This window comes from Eulemur rufifrons, chromosome 25 (genome assembly GCF_041146395.1).
Source record: "Eulemur rufifrons isolate Redbay chromosome 25, OSU_ERuf_1, whole genome shotgun sequence".
NCBI classification, from domain to species: Eukaryota; Metazoa; Chordata; class Mammalia; order Primates; family Lemuridae; genus Eulemur; species Eulemur rufifrons.
The window spans coordinates 7,283,726-7,310,166 of record NC_091007.1 but is presented as its reverse complement, the minus strand read 5'-3'; the positions used below and the strand labels follow the sequence as shown (position 1 = coordinate 7,310,166).

General features: G+C 43.5%; 1 protein-coding gene across 3 annotated transcripts in view; it reads right to left on the bottom strand.

Moving 5' to 3' along the window:
• Window positions 1–26,441, bottom strand: part of CCNY (cyclin Y) — a 113,371-nt gene that overhangs the window by 63,359 nt on the left and 23,571 nt on the right. The window contains exon 1 of one of the 3 annotated variants that reach the window (XM_069459008.1): window positions 6,092–6,115. The exons of the other annotated variants lie outside the window; for them this stretch is intronic. The gene's annotated coding sequence lies outside the window, so the exon portion shown is untranslated. Of the gene's footprint in view, window positions 1–6,091; window positions 6,116–26,441 lie in introns of those variants that run through there. 3 annotated transcript variants of the gene reach the window in all.

Sequence of the window (26,441 nt, the reverse complement as noted above, 5' to 3'; positions counted from 1 at the left end):
CCTTCCCAAAAATGAGATTCTAGTTTCTTCCCAGTCAAAAGGATTCCCCATTTTAAAAAGAGTGCTATGTACCTGGCTGAATACCACATCTGAGGAAACCCACAAACGTCAGCGTCATCAAAGTAAACAGTGGGCGGTCAGGGGCATAAGTAACCCCCGCAGCACCTAACACACACACACTCCCCAGTGTCATGAGCTTCCAAGTCATGTTACACAACACTGATCAGTATACAACAGTCACCAGTGTTGTAACTTGCCACAAATGCCAATTTTTTTCTTCCTTTTGAAATCAGCTGCCAAAAATTCTTTAAAGCTGCTCTTTCAAGAAGGACAAGAAAAAGAATAAGCATTTCTTCTAGACAGCCAATACACCAATACCACATTAAGAAAAGATGCCTTTTAAAAAAATCTTTGGTTTTTATTTGTTGTGCTCTATTTCGTCAGAGGTGGCACTGCCACTTGCCTGGACCACAGGATGACTGAGCCCCACCTCTGCAAAGTGTGACAAGAGGGAGCTGGCCTGCAGCGTGATCCCTGAGTGGGGCTCCATATTCTCATCTCTCCCCAAACCTGAGCCCCTAACCAGGCTTCTCAGGACGAGACAGAAGGTGGGAAAATCGATGTCAGCAGAGCTGACTTCCCGGCTTGCACCCTTTGCTGTCTCCTGCCAACAGCAGGTGAGGCAGATGTGAACGGCAAAACACCTTCCCCGGCACCCTCCCCACAGCAGCCTAAGATAACTTGTTCTGAGGCACAAATCTAATCACATCATTCTCCTGGTTGAAAGCCCACCTGCCTATGGGACCAGGCTTATCTCCGCTGAGGGCCCACGGCCTGCCCCTCAGCCCACCCTCCCGGCTTCATTCTCCCTCCTGACATTCTACACACCTTAAGATCCAGCCCAGGGAAACTACTAACCTTCCCCCTGAAATACATCATCATGCTTTGTCAAATTCCAGCGTCTCTGTTCCTCCTGTTCCCTCTGGCTAGAATGATCTGCTTACCCCTGGTTCCTCATCTCTTCTTTACTGGACAAAGTCTTTGTGTCCTTCAGAGCAGTGTCACTCAAGGTGTGGCTTGACGAGGCTTTTGCTCGCCTGCCCAAGCTACTGCAATACACTGTGTGTGTCGTGTACCCCCATTCCAATCAGAATGTCACCCCATCCTTAACCCCCTTGTATGTATGGGAATTTGGGAGCTACTACTTCAAAGTTCAGTTCACATCTCACCTTCACTGTGAAACTCTCTTCTGGCAGAGAAGTGAATAACTCCCTTCCACCATGGACCTCAATCTGCTTGAAGGCATGTTGCAAAAGTCTGAGGATTATGAGATGTACCATGGAGTCCTATTCTGCCGCAGGCAGCCTCTGAGATTCTCGCCCACCTCCTGGGATTCATGCTGTTATGTAATCCCCTCTCCTGAGTGTGGGTGGGACCTGTGACTTTCTGCTAATCAACGGAATAGGGCACAGGGCGTGTTACTTCTGTGCTAAGGCTACAGGAGACAGTGACTTCCATCTTGCTAGCAGACTCTCTCTTGCTGGTTTTAAAGAAGTAATAAGCTGCTTATTACTTATGGTGGAAAAGGCCGCATGACAAGGAACTGAGGGCGGCCTTCAGCATCCAGCCAGCAAGGAACTGTGGCCCTCAGACCAACAACCTGCAAGAAACTGAATCCTTCCAACACCCAGGTTCTGTGAGTTAGCGTGGAAGGGGATCCTCCCCAAGTCGTCTTCAGATGAGACCCCGCCACAGCAGTCACCTCGTCTGCAGCCTCACCAGAGACTGGGAAGCACAGGACCCAGCCAAGCCACCCCAGACTCATGTCCCACAGAAACTGTGATACAGGCAATGTGTGTTGTTCTAAGCTGCAGAGTTTGTGGCAATTTGTTACACAGCCATGGAAACCACAGTAACCCAGAAGGACTAGGTTAAAAAGGCTAGAAATCCTTGGACTGAAGATAATGATCTGCAACTCCCCTCTCTGACAGAGCTGAGCAGCAGAGGGGAAGTGGTGAGGTCAGTGCAGCCACCCCTGGCTCCGCTTCTCCCTTCAGGAAGGAGGGAGAGAGCCGCATGCCGGCCGCGCATCATGGCTCCCTTCTCCTTGGCCTTCTCCTTGGCCAATGGGACGGAGGCCAACATGGCATCTTCCCCATCCTTGCAAAAGCTGTAAATACAATGCATGGACTGGCTCAAACACTCCTGCACTCCTGCTCTCTCCCATGAGAGTAGCATGTCCCAGACCCAAACAGGAGGAGCCGCTCCTTTGGTCTGGGTCCTGAACGAAGACAGCTGGAGCTAAGCACAGCCCTGCAGAACCACAGCTCACCTGCAGCCTTGCTTTGATATGAGAGAGAAACAAGGGCTTGTTACTGTAAGCCAGTGAAATAGTGGGGGTTGTTACCATAGCAAAGCCATCCCAGATTTCTCAGATCATTCCAGAGAGACAGTCATCAAGTCTCAGCTTGAATACAACACATTTAGCACCATATTCACTGCTCTTTCAGAAATTACATTGCATCATTATAAAATGTTCCTGAATACTGATGCAAAATTGACATCCCACTAAGTAGCCTTGGACCTACTTGTACCTACAAGTATTACATAAAACTCACCTAACATCCTAACATTTGTAGACAAATACCATGTACTCTCATACGCAGTCTCAAGGCTAAGCATGCAGCCTCTAGTCTGCCATACCCCTTTAAACATCATGTCTCTTCTTCAATATCTCTTGATTTTGTCAAAATCTTAAAATGTGGTGCTGGAGCTGCACAGAATACTCTGCGTATGGCCTGACCACGGAAGAAATCCCTTAGCAGAATATACAACTTGTCTTGGCTTTTTTCCTTTTCTTTCCCAGGGAGGGGTGAAGGGGGAAACAGGTTGTCAGATGGGAAAGATATTGTCCACCATAATCTTGTGTCAGGTAATACTGCAGTCAGCCCAAATCCGTAGGCCTTTATCCCCTAAGGTATTTTCAAGCCTCCTGTAACTAACTACAGACATCTTATATGTACCACTGCTGAATCTTTCCAATGTACCAAGATCATTTAAATCCTCATTCACCCATTCAACATTATTACCTAGCCCTCCAAATTCTGCGGTGCTTCAGATTTGAGAAACATACTTTATTGTCATCTTAGTCCCTGATGAAATGACTTAACAGGTGAGGGTCAAGGCCAGAGTTTTCTGATAAAATACTGTTCAAGTTAAAATGATAACAACAAAGTTGCATGCAGTTTAATCAGCCATCAACCCCCACCCACCACCATTAATACATCCAACCAACTTCTCGCCCACATCCAGCAACGTTAAATACACTAGCAGTGGTCAGGAGCAGCATGGTCACCTGGAACTCTTATAGAAATGCAAAGTTTTGCCCTCTTCCCCACCTACAGGCGACCTGCTGAGCCCCAGTTTGAGAACCAGAGCTCTAGAGACCCTGCAGTGTAGCAACCTCTCAAAACTGAGTAAGGGATGAGTGTGCTGTTCTCTTTCACTTGAATTTAGGCCTGTTCTTAGTAGCTCTTCTGTGTTTTCTAAATGTCCATAAACTATCAGGCTAATCAGCCTTTCTAGCACTTTGCCTAGAAGTAAAGTCAAGCTCACCAATCCACAGTGCACAGAAGCTGTCTTTTCTCCCTTTTCAGGAAATTAGGACATTATTTGTGACATTTCTTTCCAATTGTTATTTCTCAAAATTTATCTGCAGTGTTTCTGTGATCACAGGTGCTAGTTCCCTTAGCCTCCGGCACAGAGTGATTTTTAAAAGAAAAAGCAATCTCTTGCTAATTTAATTGCTCTCCTAATCTGGGTTTCAGGCTGGGTGCAGACGGAGCAGGCACAGGGAGGGCGGTCAGGAAAGCACCGAGCTGTCGGTCCTGGACCCTCTTCCACGCAAGCCAGTCTCTCCCTTGGTGCTGCCTCAGCTGTAAAATCCTTTCTCCTGTTTCTTTCTGTCCTCGGCATTTACATAAGGCTCAGCTTATTCCGGCTTTGACGCTGTTCTTCAAAGTCCCTGATTCTTGTGTGTCTGCCTCCTTTCCTTCTCCTGGGGTGACAGGACAAGGTTGATTTTCTTGTTCCTACTTTGCTTTTCTGTACCATCTAAGTTGTATGTAAGAATCACAGATTAACTTTCTCACACAGGGGCAGGATATCGCTATACGTTTTATCTATTTGTTTATTACTAATTTATTTTCATGTGAGCTCTTTGGAGTGTTTCCTATGTCTTTCTTACCTGGGAGTCATCTGTAAATCACAAAAATTAAGATTTTTTTTTTTTTTAAATAATGTTAGAATTGCATTTTTCTTTTCCCAGCTCCGTTTCCCAGCCTCTTGTCGCTCTGGCCAGACCCCCAGAGAATAGGACACCAGCCTTTTCTGCTCACAGCTGCTACTTCCCAGCTGCCTACAGTCACTTCACACTGACTCAAACTCCTGGGAGTGTGCGGCCGCCAGCCTGTGCACAGCTGCCCTCCGCAGACGCCCAGACAGCAGCTGGGGTGGCAGCACACCCTCACCCCAGCCAGCATCCACATCCCACTCAGCACTGGGGACTCTCCCAAGCAGAGGGTCTGAAAAAAAAGGCAGCGCAGACTTTTAAGCTGTCATTGTTCTGGCCTGGGCACACCACAGCAAGCTTACTGGTATGCGGCTGGCAAGGGGGGACTGCTCCCGTATTCCAGCGGGACGGTCCTGGCAGAGGCAGGACTTACCCCTCCTCCCAAAGCAGCTGGCTGCACTGCATCACAGCTCCAGACTTGGATTAAGATCAAAAGCTCAACAACTCCTGGTTGCAATACATAGCCTAACAGCCCTTGGAGGAAAAAAGAGGCTTCTTAATGTAGTTTGCTTCTTCGCCGAATAATAAGCTATTACTAGGGTAAATCTGATTTCTGCTTTCATCTCTGTGTCTGGGTCAAGGCAAAAGACTAATTCTTTATTTTTTTTTCTTTATAACCAGAAAATACGACAAAGAATTAAGCAAGGTAGCAGAAGGAAAGAATATTACCAGTGGAACCGTTGATGATGAAGCAATATGGTTTGAATCAATTTCCAATCTGAGCTAGAGATTTTTCACTTCTTCACTCTTCTGAAAACAAATTTCTCTCAACCCATATTATATTAATATTGCTAATTTTGAGCAAAAAAAATTTCAGAGGGAGAAAGAAAGATGTGTTTGCTTGAAATTAACCACCTCATTCCCCACCCCCCAAAAAAATTTCTTTGGGAAATGTAGAATAGATCCTGCTCCTAGCAAAACAAATTTTTACCACAGCTGTTCAAGAAGGAGACTGGTAGATAACCATTTAATTTGGAAATAACAGACCTGGAAGGAAAAAGTGTTTCTCTGGCAGATTCCAGGGTTCTGCTAACACTTGCAGCAATGATGATTTAACTAGACAGATAGAGATCATTATCACAAAAGAACAAAAAAAAATCTGCAGCTTCCTCTCCCGGGTAAGCAAATGGTCTTTCACACAGACCTTTGTACTGTTTCTGCCCCTCCCTTACTGTACTCTGATTAAACCTGAGATCCAGCACAAGGGCAGGCAGAGGCCAAGGAGTCTAAGCACACGGCGTTCAGTATAAAACACCACCAAAAAAGGGAACTGCTGATGCCTGACACAGCTAGACCCAACTGCCACCTGGGCTGGGCCCTGTCAGGTGCTGCACCTCGGTTCTGAATGATTCTGCAAGCCCTCAGAGCATAGTTTATTGCAGCCAGTGGTCCACAAAATACGCGTTCAGAAGTCTCTTTTCGTCTCTACCGCCTTCTCCTTCTCTCAAAAGAAATAAAGAAAGTGCACGTTAAAATAACAGAGCAATGCCACAGTATGCATACTATTAACAAAACCACAATAGCCTGGAAAGTCATGCTGGGGTTTCCACAGCAACTGTTCCATGGCCCAACGTGTAACATTATCCATTCCATACCAAAAAGCTTTAAAAGACTCTAGAAAAAAAGTGAAAAAATTCACAGGCCTGGGAGAGAGGAAAGAAACTCCCTTGTTTTCATGTACTTGAATTCTCCCCATGAAAAATACTGTCAAAGTACATACTGCACCATTAATATTCCTACCTTCAGTTACCTAACACACACAAGGGAACTCTGGAAATATCTACCGATGGTTCTTTTAGTTGGGGGGGGGGGGGGGTAGGAGCAGATGCTGGTCAGGAAAACCTCTAATTTTTTCAGGACAGAAAATACACTTTCCCAACAAAGCACATTCTTAACCAAGCATGAAAGGTTATTTCAAATAATCCAACCAGGTTAGCAAGTAGAAGGCTCCATAGCATGCTGCAGCGGGTTCTCCCTGTGACCAGGCTAACTCAAACAGGCCAACTTAAACTTCATTCCCCCACAGGGGGAGGGGCGAGAGAGAGGCAACTGTGCAGCTCCTCCTCCAGGGCGGGGACAAAACCCCCAGCACCCTGCCAGGGAGATTCTAGACAAAAATGCATTTTCAGCAAACCACAAGGAAGAGTTTTTTGCATTTCACAAAGTCCAACAAGCTTCCTCTATAAAAGTGCCCACATCAAATGGATGGTGCTGGAAGGGAATCCAAACATAAAGGAAAGCTATCCACGTGGCTCCAATCAGGCGAGAGAGAGTTGGGGTGGTCAGGGGGTAGGTGTCACAGGGGACCCACGGCATGTCCCAGAGGCTTCAGTGAGAACAATATACCTAGCCTTCCACTGCAATATAACTTTATCTCTACTAGGTGTGTACCTTACTCTACAAACAAAACAAACAACAGTTTGGAGGCTGAGCCTGTGTCTAGCCAGAACATGCCCAAACTACAGAGAAAGCTTTCGCAGGGTTCCCACCAAAACAGTCACAGAATTTTCTCCTCCACGTGGCATTGAAGAGGAGGTATTACTGGGATCTGCTAAGGGGGAGTCCAGTTACATATTTTCCTATCAATACTCCGCATATAAAAATTTAAAAACCTACTGCAGAAGAGACGTAACCCCCCTTCAAGATGTCCCGCCTTTTCAGGCCAAACCAATGTGCACCTTCCACGCATTGATTTATGACTTTACCGTAATTCCTGTCTCTCTGAAATGTACAAAAACAAACTGCAACCCAGCCACTGTGATTATCACTTGTTCAAGGCTCCCTGGTGTGGTTCTTGGGGCCATGGTCGCACGTATGCAGCTCAGAATAAACCTCTTCGAATTATTTGACCGAGTTTGGGCTCTTTTCCATTGACATGAAATTACACTCCGACCTCTCTTCTTCACCCCCAAATTCTTAATTCTATTTTGGAGAGGGAGGAGGAGGAACAAGTGAGGAATGTGTGCCAAGTTTCCAAAGCAAAGGCCTTAGGAAAGGAGTTTACAACACTACCATTTATTTCCTAAGTGTTCAGGAGAGGGTCCTGGGATGGAATGTCTTCTGGCACTGTCATTTTAGAGGAAACACTGTGGTCACCAAAGCCCTTCAAAACAGAGGCCAAGTCAGGAATGAGAAACTTGACCTGAAAACAAAACAAACTAAAATCCTTGAATAAAAGGTGCAAGAGGTCATGGATACTTTAAATATTAACACGTACCTGACAGCAAACCAGAAAGACTCTTCTGGCTGAGAACCAACGTGGGTGTGGGAGTCACGAGCACTAACGGGTCGTGGGGCAATGTGACCCGTTCTCTTCAATTGAAGATTTGATTCTTAAGAATGTGGGTTCCCCCAGCATCCCGCATCTGGGGTGGCGATCCTGTCTCCTGGCACACCAGGCATGCTGGGCAACTATTATGGGGTGTTTCGCTACCCCAGGTTTGCCTACGACTAATTCATCATTGCAAGGCATTTAGACAAAGTCAAAATTAATTGACAAGAACTTGGCTATAGTCAGCCACAAGTGCATAAGATAAAACAAGATCAAATTATGCCCCTGCGCTGATTTAATTTATACGCTAATTTTTTTTTTTTTTTTTTTTTTTTGCACACACATCATCTGATAGTTCTCACATTTTGAAAGTATAATCCTTAAAGCAAGCCAATGGATGTTTGGTATGAGATTTTTCTCACTTTCCATTGACTGCACGCTGAGCTGATTTATTACTGATATCTCTGTCTAGAGGAAAGCAGTCTCCAGATACACAAGCAGCGATTCATTTTGTGCATTTTGTTTTACACTCATGACCAATATCATATGATGCCTTTATTGAGAGAAGGCAACAATAACACATTCTTATTGTACACACAGGTTTTCTTCCAAGCTCGGAAGAGTTGAGCCTGGCATTTCATGGTTTTATGCAAGTTAAGAGATAAAAGGGTTTTTGAGTTCTTGCTGCTTTGCTGTAAGGGTCACAATTCTCTAGTTCTTAGTTTGTTCCTAAATAAAATCAGGGGGTTGAAAGAGTTCCATTTAGCTTGGCAAACACTTACTGAGCACCCTGTATGTGCACTGGGTGCTGTGGTAATGCTGGCATTCAAAGATGAAACAGACACGGTACCTGCCCTTGAGAAGTCTGTAAAATGCAGCAGTAGTAAAATACATGTCAATAGGCAACTTCTGTACAACTTAATACAGATCAGGGTTCCATGGAAACAGGGTTCTGTGATAGGCAGAGTAACGGCCCCAAGGATGCCCATGTCCTCATCCCCAGAACCTGAGTATGCCGCCACATGGCAAAGGAGTGCAGGTGGAACTGAAGCTACTAATACACTGACTTTAACACAGATCATCCTGGATTATCTCCAACATGATCGATTTAAAAGTGGAAGAAGGAGGCAGAAGAGAGACACAGAGATGTGCTGACAGAAGCAGACTCAGGAGACAGACGCTAGGTTGCTGGCTTTGAAGACAGAGGGGCCACAAGGAAGGAATGTCAGCAGCCTCCACATGCTGGAAAAGGTGAGGAAAAGGATTCTCCCCTAGAGCTTCCAGAAGGAACACAGCACCACCAACCTCTTGATTTTAACCTGGTGACACCCATGTCAGACTTCTAAACTAGAGAACCGTAAGGTAACAGATTTGTACTGTTTTAAGCCACTAAATGTGCAGTAATTTGTCATGGCAACAATAGAAAGTTAATACAGAGGCCTTCGGTTGGAAAATGCAAGGATTTGTATGTCGAAAGAGAACACTCATTCTTACCAATGCCTCATCAGCCACACTCAACAAGGGAGTAAGGCCATTAAACCTAAAGCTTGGTGCAAAAACACAAGTGCCAAGTCTACACGTTCATCGCACTAATTAAGTGCTCCCAGAACTTCTCTCATATACTCACCAGCCAAAAGGGCTGTGATTTGGGAGATAAACTACTCGCCAACACAAGGCCATGGCTACTCACACAGGAACTGCAGTGCTACCACTTTGAGCACTTAAGTGCCACATACACCAATTCTTGTCTGGGCCTTTGGAAATGTCTCCTCTCAGATACTGTATTTTGCTTCAGCCTTAGTCAACCAAGACCCTATAAATATAGCCTACTATGGAGCACCACATCTAAATGTGATACCAGGAAAAGCTGTAGAATCATCTTCCAAACAATGGCCTGGGGCCAGAGTCTGCTCTGGAATTGCTCTCTAGGAGTCAAAAATAGCCCCAAAGTTACCTGGCAAGGCCACATTCCCAAACACTAAGGGACATGAAAAATCACAAAGGGGCTGCTTCCCCCTGGCCACCAGCCCAGTGTTTGTCTGCTTACCTGAAGTGACTCAGAGAACACAAGCCCAGCAGGGCAAAGGCCAGAGGGGAAGGGCCACACCTAATTTGGCTATTTTTAGGAAAGCTGTGCTTCAGCATGGAATTCTATAGCTGTGTTCGGAAGCCATCCATGATCTGTGGCTTTTAATATTATCTTGTGGCTCCTAGCAGGCAGTTTACTCAGGAGGAAAATGCTTGATTCTATGTGCTATCCACTAACTACTATATTCATTCATGCAAAATTCGAAATTTTACCTTTGAAAATTGCCCACAACGAGTTTTTAAATAACAAGCAAATTGCATGTATACAACTACTTTCCAGATCATGTACATGTCTGCACTTCCCTCCTCCCTTTCTGGTTTCATTTCTTTACTCACCTCTTCTTGGCATTACCACCTGATATCCTACTGTGCACAGCTGACCAATGAACTGTATGAAGCCACAGTCGTTCCCACCATCCTCCTCCCACATCTGCACCAAACAGAATACCAAAGACACAGCCCTGTTCCAGCCGAGGGCATACTGTCGCCTCATCTGTGAGCAGCCTCCTCTGCATGTGTACCCCAAGGAGGACAGAACCCTCACGACCACAGCCAGGCATTCTTACAGAAGCTCCTCCAACCCCTCAGTACACTAGAGGGGGAAAGAAATCAACATCCTGAGATGGAAAAGAAAGATACCACTTGCAGAGGCTTTTAAAAGTAATCAATCATAAGTTTTGGTATTTTCCCTTGTTCATGGGTTGCCATTAATCAAAAGAGAGATGGGGACTTTTTTAGAGTCAGTCTAGTTTTTCTCCCCTAGAAGTCCAGAACAGATTTACCTCTAGAATAAAGGCAATGGGATTCCTCTCAATACTACAGCATGTTGGCAGCTCAGGGGGAATGTAAAATGTTATTAGCTATGTTTTGGCCAAACAGCAGGAAATAACTGAAGGGCCCACTGGTTTTCATCGGGGAACCTGAATGTGAGCAGAGGCAATACTGCAGTTTGGATATTGCCAGCTTTTCATCCTCAATATTTTCATAGAGTTGCAACCTCCCTCCCGTGCAAAAAAAACAAAACAAATAAAAAGCAGGTTTTCCCACTCTAAAGACTTTTGTTATTAAAAATCAATGAGAGGATTCTGACATATCTAAAGAAGGCACTCCCCACACCGATCAAATCCTACAAAAGTAACAACAGATGGTAAACGCCACCCCTCGGTTAGTTCCCAGTAAACCTCCAGAGTTTCCTTCAACTCTGACGATGCTGAAGGCCAGAGGATGCACGATGCACTCAGCCAAGTCATCACCACGTGGACTCTCCCCAGGTTAACTAAACCTGCATTAGTATATTGAGTTAATAAAAGCCAATAATAAAGTATTCTATTTGTATATAATGGAAACTGATACAATGGGATACTGCGTATATACAATAAACCTTTAAAGCTCCAAAACACAAATACTCCCCAGACTCAGTCACTACCAAAGAACAATCAAGTCTGACTTTGGACATCAGAGGCCCCTAACTCACCTGCAGTTTTCTGGGAACCACGACACACAGCCTTCTTAGAAGAGACCTGCAATATGAAAAGTTACCAAGCTTTCCTGGGGATCCTTTCCACTCCATTTCGGACCTGCCTTTTCCATGGCACCAAGGTTAACAGGAGCTAAGGATAATAAGGCTCCACAGACTGTGATGTAATACGAAGATTAAAAAAAAGGAAATTCACAGAATGTAATGCATGATTTCTCAACCAGCCAGGCCCAAGTAAAGCATACCAGGTCACCGGCTCTCCTCTTTTACAGGAAAATTTTCAGCTAACCTAGTGGAATTACACATCCAGAGGTCTAAAAGTATAACCAATTCCTATTCCATTTCTCATTTCAATCAGATTTTTGGAGAAAAGCATAGACACAATGGTGCAAGATACTTAAATCATGAGAAAAACTAGTACAGATCTGTAGTGATGGTTAGAACACACACTTTTTATCTTAAACTATGTCTTCATGCTCACTGAAATTGACAGTATAATGCTGACCTCTTCTCTTTCAAGTGGCTCAGCAAAGGGCCACTGTCACTCTCAATCAAAATAACTAAACATCTCATTCTTGAGAGGAGAGACAACAATGTCCTCATTTACGGAACGTTCCCCAATATTGGACGCTGCAATGATGGACCCTACAAAGTGCAACTGGGTTCTAAAATGTTTTTATCTATTGTTAAGAGGATCACAGTGAAACTAAATTTCACTTGTTTAAAAAGAAATACCAGGTGTTGTTAAAGATGTGAAGCAACTGGAATTCTCAACCTTGTTTCTAGGAGTATATGCTGGTACAACCACTTGGGAAAACTGCTGGCAACATATTCCATGTATGAACTCAAATTTGCAAGTACTAAACAATATTACACCTCTAGTTGTTTCAGTTTTAAATTTTAAACACAAATAAAAACTGCAGTGGTCACATAGAATGACACAATTACAATCACTGAACTAATTTTGTTTACTTGAATCAACCATTTAGCATAGCAGTACCACAGGGGCCGGAAACACAAACTATGTTCAAAGCGAGCTCAAGATTACAAATTATTACAAACATACTTTCACAACTAATGTATACAATAGCTGCATCCACATATATGGAGCCAACTATACAGTATTTAACCTCCATGTAAAACAGAATGTTTACTAAAGTAAACAAAAGCCTCAACAATTACTGCAGGAATTATGTGGAACACAGACCAAGGAACGATTTGGAGGACAAGAGTATTTTATCACTGAAGTTGTTTACAACAGCGAGTACATGGCAATTAAAAAATAAAAGAAAGCAGACTGACGTTTAGTCAACTTTAAACTTATTTTTAAATTCTCTACAAACAATGTACCCCGCAAAGGGGGAGGCAGACCACTCCCATCTCCCTGCTCTGGATTAATCATTACTGCTGATTAGGGTTAAAAAGGATGAGTAATATTAACAAAAACATGCTAATTTGAAGTTTACATATATTTTACAAATATGTGAAATTTCCTATGACCCAATACTTCCACTTCTAGGGATCCTGTAAAAACATACAAACATGTGCCCAGAGACATGTGTAAATGTTCATGGCATCAATATTTGTATTAATGAGAAATTAGAAAAAAAAAACAGAATAGCTAAATAAAATAAGGACACAACTGAATACTGTATAGCAATTAAAAGGAATAAACTAGAGCTATAGGTTTATTTACAATATTCCAATTTTTAAGTTCACATATTTTTTATACTTCAGATTTAATATTATCAAATTACAATAATGAAACATATAAGTTAACCAGGTGATTAGCCACCATCAATTCTCAACAGGTCGACAGTTGTTATATACCTGGATCTCTGCCACTATCTTGTTGCCACAATCAACAGTAAAATACAGATAAACTCAATCCAATCCATGTAGTGGGAACAAAGGCCGAGGATTGGGTTTTGTGTGCTAATCTGAGTTCCAAGAGATGACTGCCCTTAGTTGAAACGGTGCCCAAAAGGAATTCATCAGTCATCTGAGCACTGGCAGGAACTTCCTGTGACAAACATGGGTGTGGACCTACAGGAGAAATTAGATAATCCTCCCAAGGCATCACCCCAGGAGCCAATAGAATTCTCAGAAGGTGGGACTGCTGCTTCAGGCTTGTTAAGGAAAGCCCCTCCCATAAACCAAAACTTAAGAGTGCCCCAGGCCTGCCCTCACCCCTGAGACTGGCCTGGAGTCATCTCCGCACACGGGTGTGCAGACCCAGATGGACCTGATGCATGTTCAACTCCACGTGAGCTGTGGTCTGCACCAACACGGCTGCCACTGCAGGGTGGCTCCCAAAGCCAGGCAGCTCTTCTGCTAAAACACCAACGGGAAACCCTCCTTTAACCAGAATTTGTGGGGATGAGTTGTTATAATTCATTGTTTCCAAGCGTGTTGTCTGTGGATCATCAGCAAATATGTTTAACAGAAAGAAGATTCCACAGTTAAATAAGCTTGGGAAATGTTGCTTTATATATATTCTTACTCCTATTCTCCAAAATGCATGATGCAATTTATCATATAAAGTGCTGCAGGGAAGAAACCTGCTTTATTTTACTCTAAGCCAAGATTTCCCAAACCTAATTGACAAATAAATCTTTTTTCTACCTAAAGTTCTCTTCCTCATACTATCTCAATCATAAGAATCACCTAGGACTACTATGCTAAATCAGGACTCCCTGACCCCTTCATCAAAATCTTCAAGGGAGGGGCCATGTTTAACAAACACACCAGATGACTTACAATCAGACTAGTTTAGAAAATACTGACAAACTAACATTTGGGCAGATATACTATTTTCTTTTGAAAATGTTTCTAAATGTCTCCAGTTCAATTTCCTACTTTACTAAGTTTCGTACACTGAGTACTGCTTCAAGGTCATCATTCAAAGTGTTATCCATTTACAGTTATCCCTCAGTATTGGGAAGTTGGTTCCAGGACCCCCACATATACCAAAATCTGTGCATACTCAAGGCTCACAGTCAGTGCTGCAGAACCCGCAGACACAGGAAAAGGTGGCCTTCCATATGCGTGGGGTTCACATCCAGTGAAGTTTTCCATCCACATTCGGTTGAAAAAAATCAGAGTATGTTAAATCTCTACTGGTCTTGAGGATATCACAGAACAGTTTTTACAGCCCTTAGATTTAATTTTCACTAAGTTAATCACAATCATTATAATAACAACGATAACTACTGACATCTTAAGTGTACTATCTCCCATAGTTTTCACAACCACCTTCGAAGGAAAATACTATTATTTTTCCCCTTTTGACGAAATGAGGAAGGCAGCTAAGCAAGTTTAAGTGACTTGAGTTTCTCAAGCTTGGCACTATTGACAACTGGGGCCAAGAAGTCTTTGTTGTGGGGATGGAGGGGTCTGTCCTATGCACTGTGGGATGGCAACACCCAGTAGATGCCAACAGCAGCCCTCTCCATGTGTGACAAATGTCCCCCGGGGGCAAAGCCAGTTGGGAAATCCTGCCCTAAGTGACGCTAGGGGGAAGAGCAGAGGGGCCAGGGCTCCAGCTGAGGCCTTACTACTGCAAAGGCTCCACCAGCCAGCCTCCCACGAGCAACACTAAGCCCTCTCTGCGAGCTCCTCATGGAAGCAAAGGGTCCTGCAGGGCGCTCACCTCTCTGCCTCTTCATCTGTCAGCACTGCACAAGGACTGGGAGCAGCTGTCACATGACAAAGTAGGATAAAGTTGTATCAGGTGCCAGCAACTTCTGGCACAGAGCATTCAACCCTAGATATAAGTAATGCCTATGTGCAACTTTCTTCCTATCCTGCTAAAGGCTCTAGATGCACGTATTAAAGATTCTCAATCTGTTCACTTAAAAATGAATCATAGAAAAATCATTCCGCCTACATTGGCTTACCTAGCATATTCAACACCCGGGAAGGATAATTTGTTAACATACCCTCCACATATGAAAAAAATTATTTTCGGTAATGGTTATATAAGAAGTAACTACTACTTTCTTGATTTGTTCTTTAATTTTAACACAATCAATTAACAATTTTAAAATGATAAATTTCAATTTTACAGATATTATTCAAATTCAGTAAAACATTTCATGCATGAACTAAAATTTCCAGGTACTATATAAAAATACTATGTCTCAAGGTTTGCACTCTGTTTCACTGTTTTAAGTTTTAAGCACTGACAAAAACTCCAAGTGATCACATAGGACGATAGAATTATAATCATCAACAACACTATCATCGTTTATTTCAAATCTACTGTTTAAATGCAGAAATATGCAATCCTACAGGGGTTAAATACATGAAGACTGTCCTAAGCAAGCTTGAACAACTCTTCCAAACTCTTAAAAATCTACTCTTGAAATGAATGCATGTAGCTGAGTCCCCATGTGTTGGTGGCTAACTGTATAATTAGAAGTCTCTGATTTAACGTCCATGTAGCATATGGTATCTATTAAAGGATAAGTAACAAAAAAGTGCTCATTTGAAGCTTACATATATATTATTAAAACTCAAGTTACTGTAGCAATTATTTAGGACACATCAACAAAAGACTTTAGGGGGACGGATATTTTAGCAATGACGTTGTTTGGAATTGCAGACACAATTCTAGATTTGTAGACTTTGCAGGCAGACTTTTGAATGGTTTTATTACTGTTATTAAATTCTCTACAGACAATGTACCCTTATCAACTGCCCTGGAGCAGACTATTCTAGCATCCAACCCTTGGGAGGCCACAGTCTGTCTATCAGAGTTAAAATGGTACTCAGACGCCTCAAGCCCAGAAAGTTGGGTGCAAAAGAATAATGGAAAGAGAAAAGCCACAAGAAAATCATCAGAAAAGAAACAACAAAGTAGTCAGATCTCCTGGGCCCACTTCTAGTCTGACATCAGCTTACTGTGTATGTTAGGCAAGTGAAAGAGCTCAGGGAATTTCACCCCAAAGTATCACTCCTTGGTATGAAGAGTATTTTGAATTAAAGGCCCGTAGAGAACAACTGGCCTTGGAAGGGGCTTTCCCTTTATCTGCATAAAACCAGACAGACCCCATCAATTAACTGCCTTTCCTAACAATAAAATATTGTTATCCCAATATTTTGCAGGAAAGAAGATCAAGAATGCAACCAGACCAGGCCCAATGCATCTTAAAGATAATACCTGTCTCTCAGTTAATTTAATTTCCAAAGAGAATTATTTGTAAGGCAATCTGTTCCCTTGGGGGGGGGCCAATCCATTCTTTCTCCCAAGTATCTATTCATCTTCCATAGTAACAGCATTTATTGTCCCTAAACAGAATTACCAATATTCCTCATCTCCCTGTCCCCTCTAAAATGAGGGTATATAAACTTCTGGACCCCACTGGGATACTGGGTAATCACTCTTTGATTCTCCCGTGAGCACTGTAAATAAATTTATAATCTCTTTCTGTTATTAATCTGCCTTATTGTGAGTTGATCTTTCATTGAACCTTCCTGTTTGAGGTTGCTGTGAGCCAGGATGATGCCATGGCACTCTAGCCCAGGCAACAGAGTGAGACTCTGTCTCAAAAAAAAATAAATTAATTAAAAAATAAATAAATAAATAAATAAGTGAACGAGGGAGGCAGAAGAGGTCAGAGCGACAAGATGTGAGAAGATCTCAACCCACCCCTGGCTGTAAAGACAGAGGGAGGGGCCGGGAGCCAAGGAGCGTGGGCAGCCTCCAGATGCAGGAAAAGGCAGGCAAACATGTTGTCCCCCAGCCTGCAGCAGGGAACGCAGCCCATTGACAGCTGGATCTCTGCCCCAGCCCCGTGTCAGGCCTCCCACCTACCGTACTGTAAAATAACAAAGGCGTGTTGTTTCAAGCCATGAACTTTGTGGTAATCAGTTATGGCATCAATAGAAAACCAATAGTTTAAATCCTTCCCTTTAAAAGAACAAAATACACTTTTAAAAATCCCACTCTCCGCATCCCCACCCCCATCCCCACCCCTACCCCTACCCCAATTCATAAGACAGAACCACTGACCTAGCCATGCTCTGCCCCTTGTGCTTTTCAGCATCCTTTCTGACAGTCTGAACCCTGATTCTTAAACCCTTTTTCCCGTCCGCAGACCAACATCGGAGCACCTGCTTAGTACCATTTCACAGTAAGTGTTGACAATTTGCTTTTGTTGCTTCAGCATGCTTGTTTTAACAACCCAAAAACTCTTCCATGGATGGAAGAGTTCACTTTTCTCCCTTTTTCCGGCACTATCTTTGGCATATTTACCTATTTTTCAGAGACACATATATTAGGACTCCATGAATATAAACTGATCAGAATGCACACCTGGGAAACCAAGAAACAGTCTGCAAAGATCACAGTGGCATCACCGTCCAAGAGAATACTTTCAACTGGCTCAATCAGGAAACAGCACCCACTTGCAATTGCAAAACATCGCAACACAATCTCTTGGTTGAAAGTATCATTTGTCACTCTTCTCTACAACATAGGACATATTTTACAGCACTAAAAATTAATATGCACTCATTTATCATAAAGATGGATGAGAGACAAAACCCCTGTGCCTGGCTGTGAAGATCAACGGGACATTCTGTTAGAACATTTACATTGGTTTGTCACGTTTTCCTAGAGCAAGCTTCTTTTCCTGTTTTCTGTTAGGAGACATCTGTGTTCCTGCTGAGAAACTAGAAGGATCAGCTACCCCAGAACAATGTCAAATGCATTAAAAATTAATAAGAGAAAAATCAACTCCACGGTTACATTCCAGCCCTGGTTTCATATGATATGTACACTTTACACAACTGCCCTACTAGAACTTTGAGGTCTCACCATTCGCTCTGAAATAGAAAGGGTCAAAAAATAAATCATTCAATATGCCCAGACTTCTGTGGGCAAAAAACAAAGCAGAGGGACTTTAATTGGGGAAACTAATTTTAATTTATAATTTCTTTTAGAGACAGGGTTTCACTCTGTTGCCCAGGCTGGAGTGCAGTGGCACAATCATAACTCACTGCAGCCTCCAACTCCTGGGCTTAAGCAGCCTCCTGAGTAGCTGAGACTACAAGCGCACACCACCACAAGCAGCTCTTTTTTCTATTTTTATTTTTTTAGAGATGGGATCTTGCTGTGTTGCCCAGGCTGGTCTTGAATTCCTAGCCTCAAACTATCCACCCACCTCAGCCTCCCAAAGGGCTAGGATTATAGGCATGAGCCACCGCACTTGGCCAACAGAAATTAATTTTATAAGTTATGCCTCTTGCTATAAATGTTATAAACATCTAATTACATGCTATTTCTAACAAGTTGCCAATTTTAGAAAAACTGTACAAAATGACACTATCAGTCTCATGTACAGTACTTTCCAAGAATAAATACTTCATTCTATGCGATCACCATGAAAATAAAAGTTATTTGCTTAGGGCACTTTAGAAAACAAGTTAATACAACTGACCCTAGAACAACTCAGGAGTCAGGTGTTCTAATCCCCTGTATAGTTGAAAATCCATGTGTAACTTTTGACTCCCCCAAAACTTAACTAGTAATAACCTACTGTTTGTAAGGTAATAGTCTTACAATAACATAAACAGCCAACACGGTTTTATGTTATATGCATTATATACTATATTCTTATGTTACAGTAAGCTAGAGAAAACAAACTGTTATTAGGAAGAAAATATATTTACTACTCATGAAGTGGAAGTAGAAGTGGATCATCATAAAGGTTCTCATCCTCATCGTCTTCATGCTGAGTAGGCTGAGGAGGAGGAGGAAGAAGAGGAGGGATCGGTCTTACTGTCTCGGGGGTGGCAGAGGCAGAAGAAAATCTGCATGTAAGTGGACCCATGCAGTTCAAACCCACATTGTGCAAGGGTCATCTGCACAGTCATAAAGAGGCACGCAGTTCCTCTTTACTCTGTACACATGGTGTCAGACACTGGAGTGGGAATACAGAGTAGAATATGCCATCCTTGCCCAATGGGCCTCCTTCTCCCAATTGCAGGAGAAGGGGAAGCACACTAATTCACTCCCCTCTACCTTTCATCTCCACCCAGATGTTTACCAAACCCTGTGGGGAAGCAAGGAATCCATTACCAGGATCTATTGAGGTCTATTGAGCACTTACTATGTGCTAGGCCTAGGCCAAATGCTGCACGTGCCCTGTCTCATTCAATCTCCCAACATTCTGTGAGGTAGGTTTCACTCTAAGGTTTCATTATTCCCACTTTGTAAATTAATGAAGTGAATAAAGTGACGGGATGTAACCACCCAAAACCACACTCAGAAAGAAGCAGGCCAGGATTCACACTCAAGGCAGCTCCACTCAGGGGCTCGTCTTCTGATACTTTATGTAAGTTTTCCTATTACATTTTATTACATTTAAAATTATTCCTAGATTTTCAAATCCTTTCAGTTTACAACCTAGCAGAGGAAATAAGAGCATGAATACAAATAACCACAGTTTTAAGCAATGTGTTCAATTCTGTATGAGATGAGAGTTAACTAATACACAATGGGATACAGACGAGGAAGGCGGAGCAGGAAGGGTAATTCCCAGCAAAAGCAGGAGCCACAGTGAGCAAAGGCAGGTTGGCAAACAGGCCAGGGAATGTCCAGAGAATGACAAATGGAACAGGGAGTCTGCGAAGGCAGACAGTGGGAGAAATGGCCTAAGAGGTGGCTGGAACCGCGCTTCCTGACCTTTGAATGCCGTGGAAGGCTCCGGGCTGATACCGGAGACTCACAGTGCATCCTCTAAGGTTTGTGAGCACAGGAATAAGGTAACACAAGTCGGACTTTTGAAAGATTAATCTTTGTAGAGAAACCAACTCAAGCTATCCCATGCACACTGTTAACGTGTGAAATTCCTCTCCTAGCTGACAGAAAACAACAAAGCCACCTCAGCTCCCTCCTGCCTTCTCTCCTGTCCTTCCTCACCAGCAGGGTTAAGGGAACCCCTGGAGGACCCGGTCCTTTCCCTTCTCCTCCAGACTGACTTCTTTAATCCTTGTGAATCTTTCCCTCCATACTGGTTCCATCCTCTGAGCCTTCAAAGCACATATGCTCTTGCCATTTGGGGGAGAAATAAATATAAAACATTGTACCTACCTTTTCACATTCAAATCTCATGAATAAGTGGACTGCCCCCGCTTGTTGTACTCTTTGTTACTGTCAATGTCAGCAATTCAGCTTTTGCCCCCTTGAAATCTTTCAGAAACACACCAATCTGCCATCAATAATCAATTCATCAAATGCAATGAAATTTACTCATTTGTCATGAACTTGCCTAAACCCTCAGGATTGTTGATCATCCTCTGCATCTTGAAGCTCTTTCCTCCCTTGACTTTTGTGGCTGCTTTGGGCACAGATTTGGTTTGGAAAGGTCAGGATGAGGCATTTAGAAAGGCAGGTGGAGGTGAGATCACAGAGAGCCTCACACAGCAGGAAGGGTCAGCACAGGTCACTGAAAAGGAAGTGATTGTTCACAGGAGAGTGAAGATCGGCCTGCCAGGATTGTGAAAGGTGGGTCCAAGAGCAAAGACACTAAGGCGACGACGACCACTGAGTCCAGTCTTGGTAAATAAAGGCAGGAGTAGTGTGGCAACAATGGAAATAGAAAGCAAAGGGAGGATTTGTGAGTGTCCGAGTTTAAAGAACAAAGAAGCATCATCTGATATAATGTCCAGGTCACCTCTCATCAGTCCAGCAGTCACTGCACAGATACCACGTTCCTCTGGTGTCCAGCACCAGGCTAGGCAGTGGGATTACCAACATGATGCGTGTACAGTCCCTGCTTTTAAGGGACACACAGGTTAAGTGGGGAAGACATGGAAAGAAATCAGCCTTTAAAAAAAAAAAATCTCATAGAACAGCAAGTACAGCAATCAGCCTGATAGGCAATCAACATAGAGCATGGCTTAAGAGTTCTATCCAAGAACAGATAATTGGTCAAATGAAGAGAAGCAGTAATAGGGGAAATATATGGCACTTCACATTACCCAGCCAAGTCTCTGGAATAACTGCACAGCAATAAAAACAGCCAGAGAAGATTCCTAATCATTATCATCCCGGGTCTACAATTAGCTAAATTGATAACAACAATGTTCAATTTAGGCTTCATACCTAGCCTGTTTCCAGGCACAGAGCATGTACATATAAACATCAAAAGGATGGGGTGAGGGACATGTGGATAGATATAACAGAATTTCCTTACCCTCCTAAACACATCCCCTCACAAGGGAAACCCTGGGGTGGTTGTAAATTCTGTATGAACTAAGGCAGTCAGTGATTCTCAAACGTTAGGGCTTGCTGAAAATGCATGTTCTTCAGTACTATCCTGCAAGTTCAAAGAGCCACCCAGGTAACTCTGATGCAGGTAAGTGTAAGGGTCACACTCTTAGAGGTTTTTAAAAGTGGTCTGCAAAGTTTAGAGTTACAGAAGTTGCATTCAACTGCACGTTATGAAGATACTTGATCACCTCTAGTCTCATAAAAAATACTGATTATAAATCAATATTTATGAGGTCCAATTCTCACATATAAATAGATACTGCGCAGAATGAGAAGCATCAAGCAGCACATTAGTAGGCTTAATCTCAGAAACACATTTCAATTGCAAATTTTCATGTATCTTTTTAGCTCACTTATGTTGTTGCTTTAGCGCACTAATAAAAATCCTATGAAAATCTCAGGCAAGATAAACTTAAATAAGCCCCAATGGAGTAGTGTTCTCAAAAAGGGTATATTAAGCCAAGAACTTATTCTCTTAATTTATATTTTCATGATTCTTTCCCATAAAAACTTGATTGGAATTTCTTCTGTGTCTTTCGAAAGCAAGAAAGTTTTCAGGGATTACACAAACAGTCTTGTTTATGTCTTGCCAGAGACCACAATTTCCCTAAGCCACATAGAGCCTTTTATCCTTGGCTTTGCAGATGTGATAACAACACATCTATCCCTGGAACCGAATAATGTTCATGTCCTTAAAAGTTCGGCAGACCTGTGGCAGGAGGAAATGCAGTCCAAGGTCACAGGCAGGACCTCGGGGCTCGTTGCCCTGCTCTGTCCCTCGTCTAACACAGTCACCAGCACCTCATACTCTCGGCTAATCCTGTCTACAAAACATTGCAAGACCATTTCGGCCTGAATACTTTTTAGTCCAGACTGCTTTCTGTATGTCTGGCCCTAGACTTCCACACAGCAAGCTGGGCAGGTTTCCATGATGTCAGTTCAGCAGGAAGGTCCTCGAGATAACAACAGGCAGGTTACTGCTGCTCCTTCCCGTACACCAGGAAAGTGGAAAACCTGAGCAAGTTCTGAAGATAAATAATAAGATCGCAGAATAGAGCAGTGGGAGTACAGAGACCTGCTGACTCAGCCCAGCCCACCCTCCCCACACCCGCCCAGCCTCAGGACCTCAGGTAACACGGAGCCCTGGTTAAGGACAGCCAAGGAGGATGACCTCTGAGGCCCCTCTGAGAATCTAAACTCTATGATTGTATGACTCTTTACATCAAAAAGTTTCTACTTTATTCCCAAATTGGAAAGGCACACCGCCTGGCCTGCAGCAGCCTGCCCTGGTCTTTGGGAGTCACCCAGGCCCCAGCGCCCTATGAGTTACATCACAGCGTCTCTGGAGCACTCTGAAACCCCAAGAAATGTGGGTGCAGAGTCTCCACCGAAAACCTGAGAGTGGTTTCACTAGCAGACATGTGCCTGTGATGTCTGAACAGGGCCACCACCTGCCACGTCCGTGAAAGTGACAAGAACATATAAATCAACACTTGGTAGCAGATAAAGAGTGGCCAAAAAGTTTAAGACAATTTTATGGAAGAAAAACACAATAAAGAAAAGTCTATCAATTCAACTAGAAAAGCTTTTTTTTTTTTTGCAAATTCAGAAAAGATTATTACTCCATTTTAATCGCAGAGCAGTCTCTGCAAATGAAACGCACTGGGATACAGCCCATAAATGAACGCTAGAGAAAAGAATGGAAGCTGAAGCCCAGCAAACGTCCAAGACTCACCCAAGGTCAAGCAGCTAAAGACCAAGTGCGGGTTACACCAGGTCCGCAGATTTCTGGGCAGGTGTTCACTGCAGAGCTGACTTCACAAGCAAGCAGTTCTCACCCTTATTGCAATGCCCTCCAGGCAGGAAGACCCAATCGCTTCCAGACTCCGTCCTCTCTTACTTTCAAGGGTTTCCTTAGCATGTGCACCTAAATCACTCTGAGAATCTTAGCCCGTTTCTAACAGCCTTCCACCTAATTATCAGCCAAGTGCTTTACCAGCATCTACACACTGAAGTTTTTAAAAGCATGTGGGATGTGACTATTTTTTGTACTTTGTTACTCAGGAGAATGGGCAAAATTAGAGGTCCCATGACAGTTTGTTTTGGTAAATGAAATCTTTCACTTCCTTTTTCAGGTTGGGGAAAACTACCTGCAAACCGCAGACCCGCGGAGATCTCCAGGAAGAGAGACACTGACTGACACATGCGTGCCCTGACGACCCTGCCTGGCTCCCAAGGCTGCTGCTCTAGAGGGGAGGGGGAAGACGTGCTCTCACGACATGACTTCTACAGCAAAGGCCACTCTGGAAGCCAGTCTCTTTCAGAACTGCATTCCAGAGAGGTCGAAACTGTCCTATACCTTGAAGTGTTTGTTTATTCTATAAAATCCATGTGATTTGGGCCCATGTTATCTCAGAAGAAATGACCATTATCTAGAAATATTATTAACTATAGTATTAATTGAGCACTTATTTTGTACCAAATATTTTACCTTATGATTTCATTGTATTCCCAAAACAATTCTATGAGGTAGATATTTTTCTCGTCCCATCTTACAGAGAAGGAGGTTAAGCGCAGAGGCCCAGGTGCTCCTGGCTGGCGCATGGTGGAACAGGCATTCTAACGTGTGGCCCGACTGAAGAGACCCAGCCTGGACCCCTGGCTCTTCCTGCTTTTCAGTGGTACTTTCCAAGGGAAAGAACAGCCTGTGACACTGGGAGTGTTCCTATCTCCAGACAGGAATTCTGGTGTCCCTGCTTCTAATCTCCCCTCCAACACAGCCTACTCACTAATACCCAACGAATCACCTTAAAACTCCAACTTCATCACATCACTGCCCTGCTGAGAAATCTTCCTCACTACTCAAGAATAAAGCTTAAATGCCCCGGCCTTCCACGTGGCCTTGGCCAACATCTCCAATCTTCTCTCTTCACCTCCGCACGAATTAATTACTCTCTGAAAGACTTGCTGCAAGTTCAGTTTACTCAAGCAACAGCTGCTGGGCACCCACTGCATGCCACTCACTCCGGCACGGTCTGCCCGGCCTCTCTCAGCACCAGCACGCTGCGAGGGATGCTGGAATACGAGTCAACACGACGTACTTGGCATCTGCCCTCACAGACCTCAGAGGCAAGCCTTGCTGGTAACCCTCTCTGTGCCTGGAAGGCACACCCTCTCCTTTTCAGCAAAATGCCACTTAGACTCCAGGCTCAGCTGGAGTCCTGCCCTCCCATGATTCCACCCATGGTCTTCCTCCTCCCCTGACATGGTCATGCAGTCTGCAGCACTCCAGGACACTACCGAACATGCTTCTACCAGCACATTAAACTCAGCAATGGATGGAGAACATGGCACAGTGCCAGGACTCAACAACAGGTGCTCAAGGATCATCCACCCATTTGCCTCTTCCACCTTCTTAGAGAATTCATAAAGATTTCCTGTTTTGTAACTTTTCATTGCATATCTTATTTCTCACATAAACTCTCCATTCTCATCTTCACACAGCCTTGCATTTTGCATATGTCCAGTGCTTGCTGAAAGAAAACACATTTCACCATCGATTCTAGAGCTTGGGGACTTTGTCTCCTTGCCAGCAGCCAGCCATGAACTGCCCCAGATTAACTTTTTAGTACAGATCTGTTCCCACCACAATTTTAAAACTGCTTTTTAAAAAGTGCAGGCCACTTTCTTTCAAGAAGCCTCTGAACTTGAGACCTTTCTCAAAACTAAGACAAGACAGCATCCTAACAAAAGTGTGAAAGAAAAGAGGCCTCCTTTTGTCCCAAATTTCAAATAAGCACCAATTTTCAATGGCAGCCTGGAAGCACTGACCACAGACAATTGGCGACACCCAGCAGCTCAGCCCAGCCTCATGAAAAACTCACCAGTGTGCTCAGACAGGGCCTTCGGTATCAGAAAGGGCCCCAGCACTGACGCCCACGGCAGGAACACAAGAGCCCCTGTTCTGCAGTCAGTGAAGAGAGGGCAGGAGGGCCCTGGACTTGCTGTCCCAGGAACCGGTTTCTCTATTAGACTGCACAACAGGCAGCATGATGCAGACCCGCAGGCGAGAGAACACTGGTGGGAACTCCCGGAAGACCTGCCAAACGAGCAAACCCCACCCCAGGGAGGCCCCTTTCAGACCACTCCTCCCGGCCCATGTCAACCCAAGAAAGCCAAGTATGAAACACAACACATTCAGGGCTACTTTACTTTTGCCCTGAACAGAGCACAAAGAGCAAACAAAAGATTTATGAGTGTGCAAATGCTACCTTAAAGATGCCTCTGTGTCAACACACAACCCCTAAAGTGTTTCTCACTCGGATTAACAGCCTGTCACAAACTCCAATTTAGAGGGTAAACTGGTACAGCGGGGCGGGGGGGACTTTAGGAGCGTGCATTAAATAAACAGCCACCACAAAACCCCAAGCATACACCTACCCTTTGACTTGGCAATTCTATTTCTAGGAATTTCCTAAGCAACAAAGCAAAGATGTAGCCCCAAAATGTATGTGCATGATCAGTCTTCTCAGGATTTTATATAATATAAAAACTCTAAAAAAGGATAAATAGGAGCTTAGATAAGTAAATGATTACATATCCACAAAATAGAATACTACACAGTCATTAAAAATGATGAGCTAGGAGAAGTATTCACTAACATGGGAAAGTTTGTGTGAAAAAAATTTAGGTTTTAAAATGGTACCCAAAAAGTACCTCTCACAAAAGGTACCCCAAAAGCAAGGATTCAATATGGTAGCATCGTTTCCATAACAGGTCAATTAAAACCTTTTAATGGAAAATGTTATATTGGAGCAATAGACAATATAGTTACCCTGTAAATGTCTGTGTCCATTCTCTTCTTTTGTTGTTGTTGTTGTTGAGACAGGGTCTCACTAGGTTGCCTGGGCTAGAGTGCAGTGGCATCATCATAGCTCACTGCAACCTCAAACTCATGGGCTCAAGTGATCCT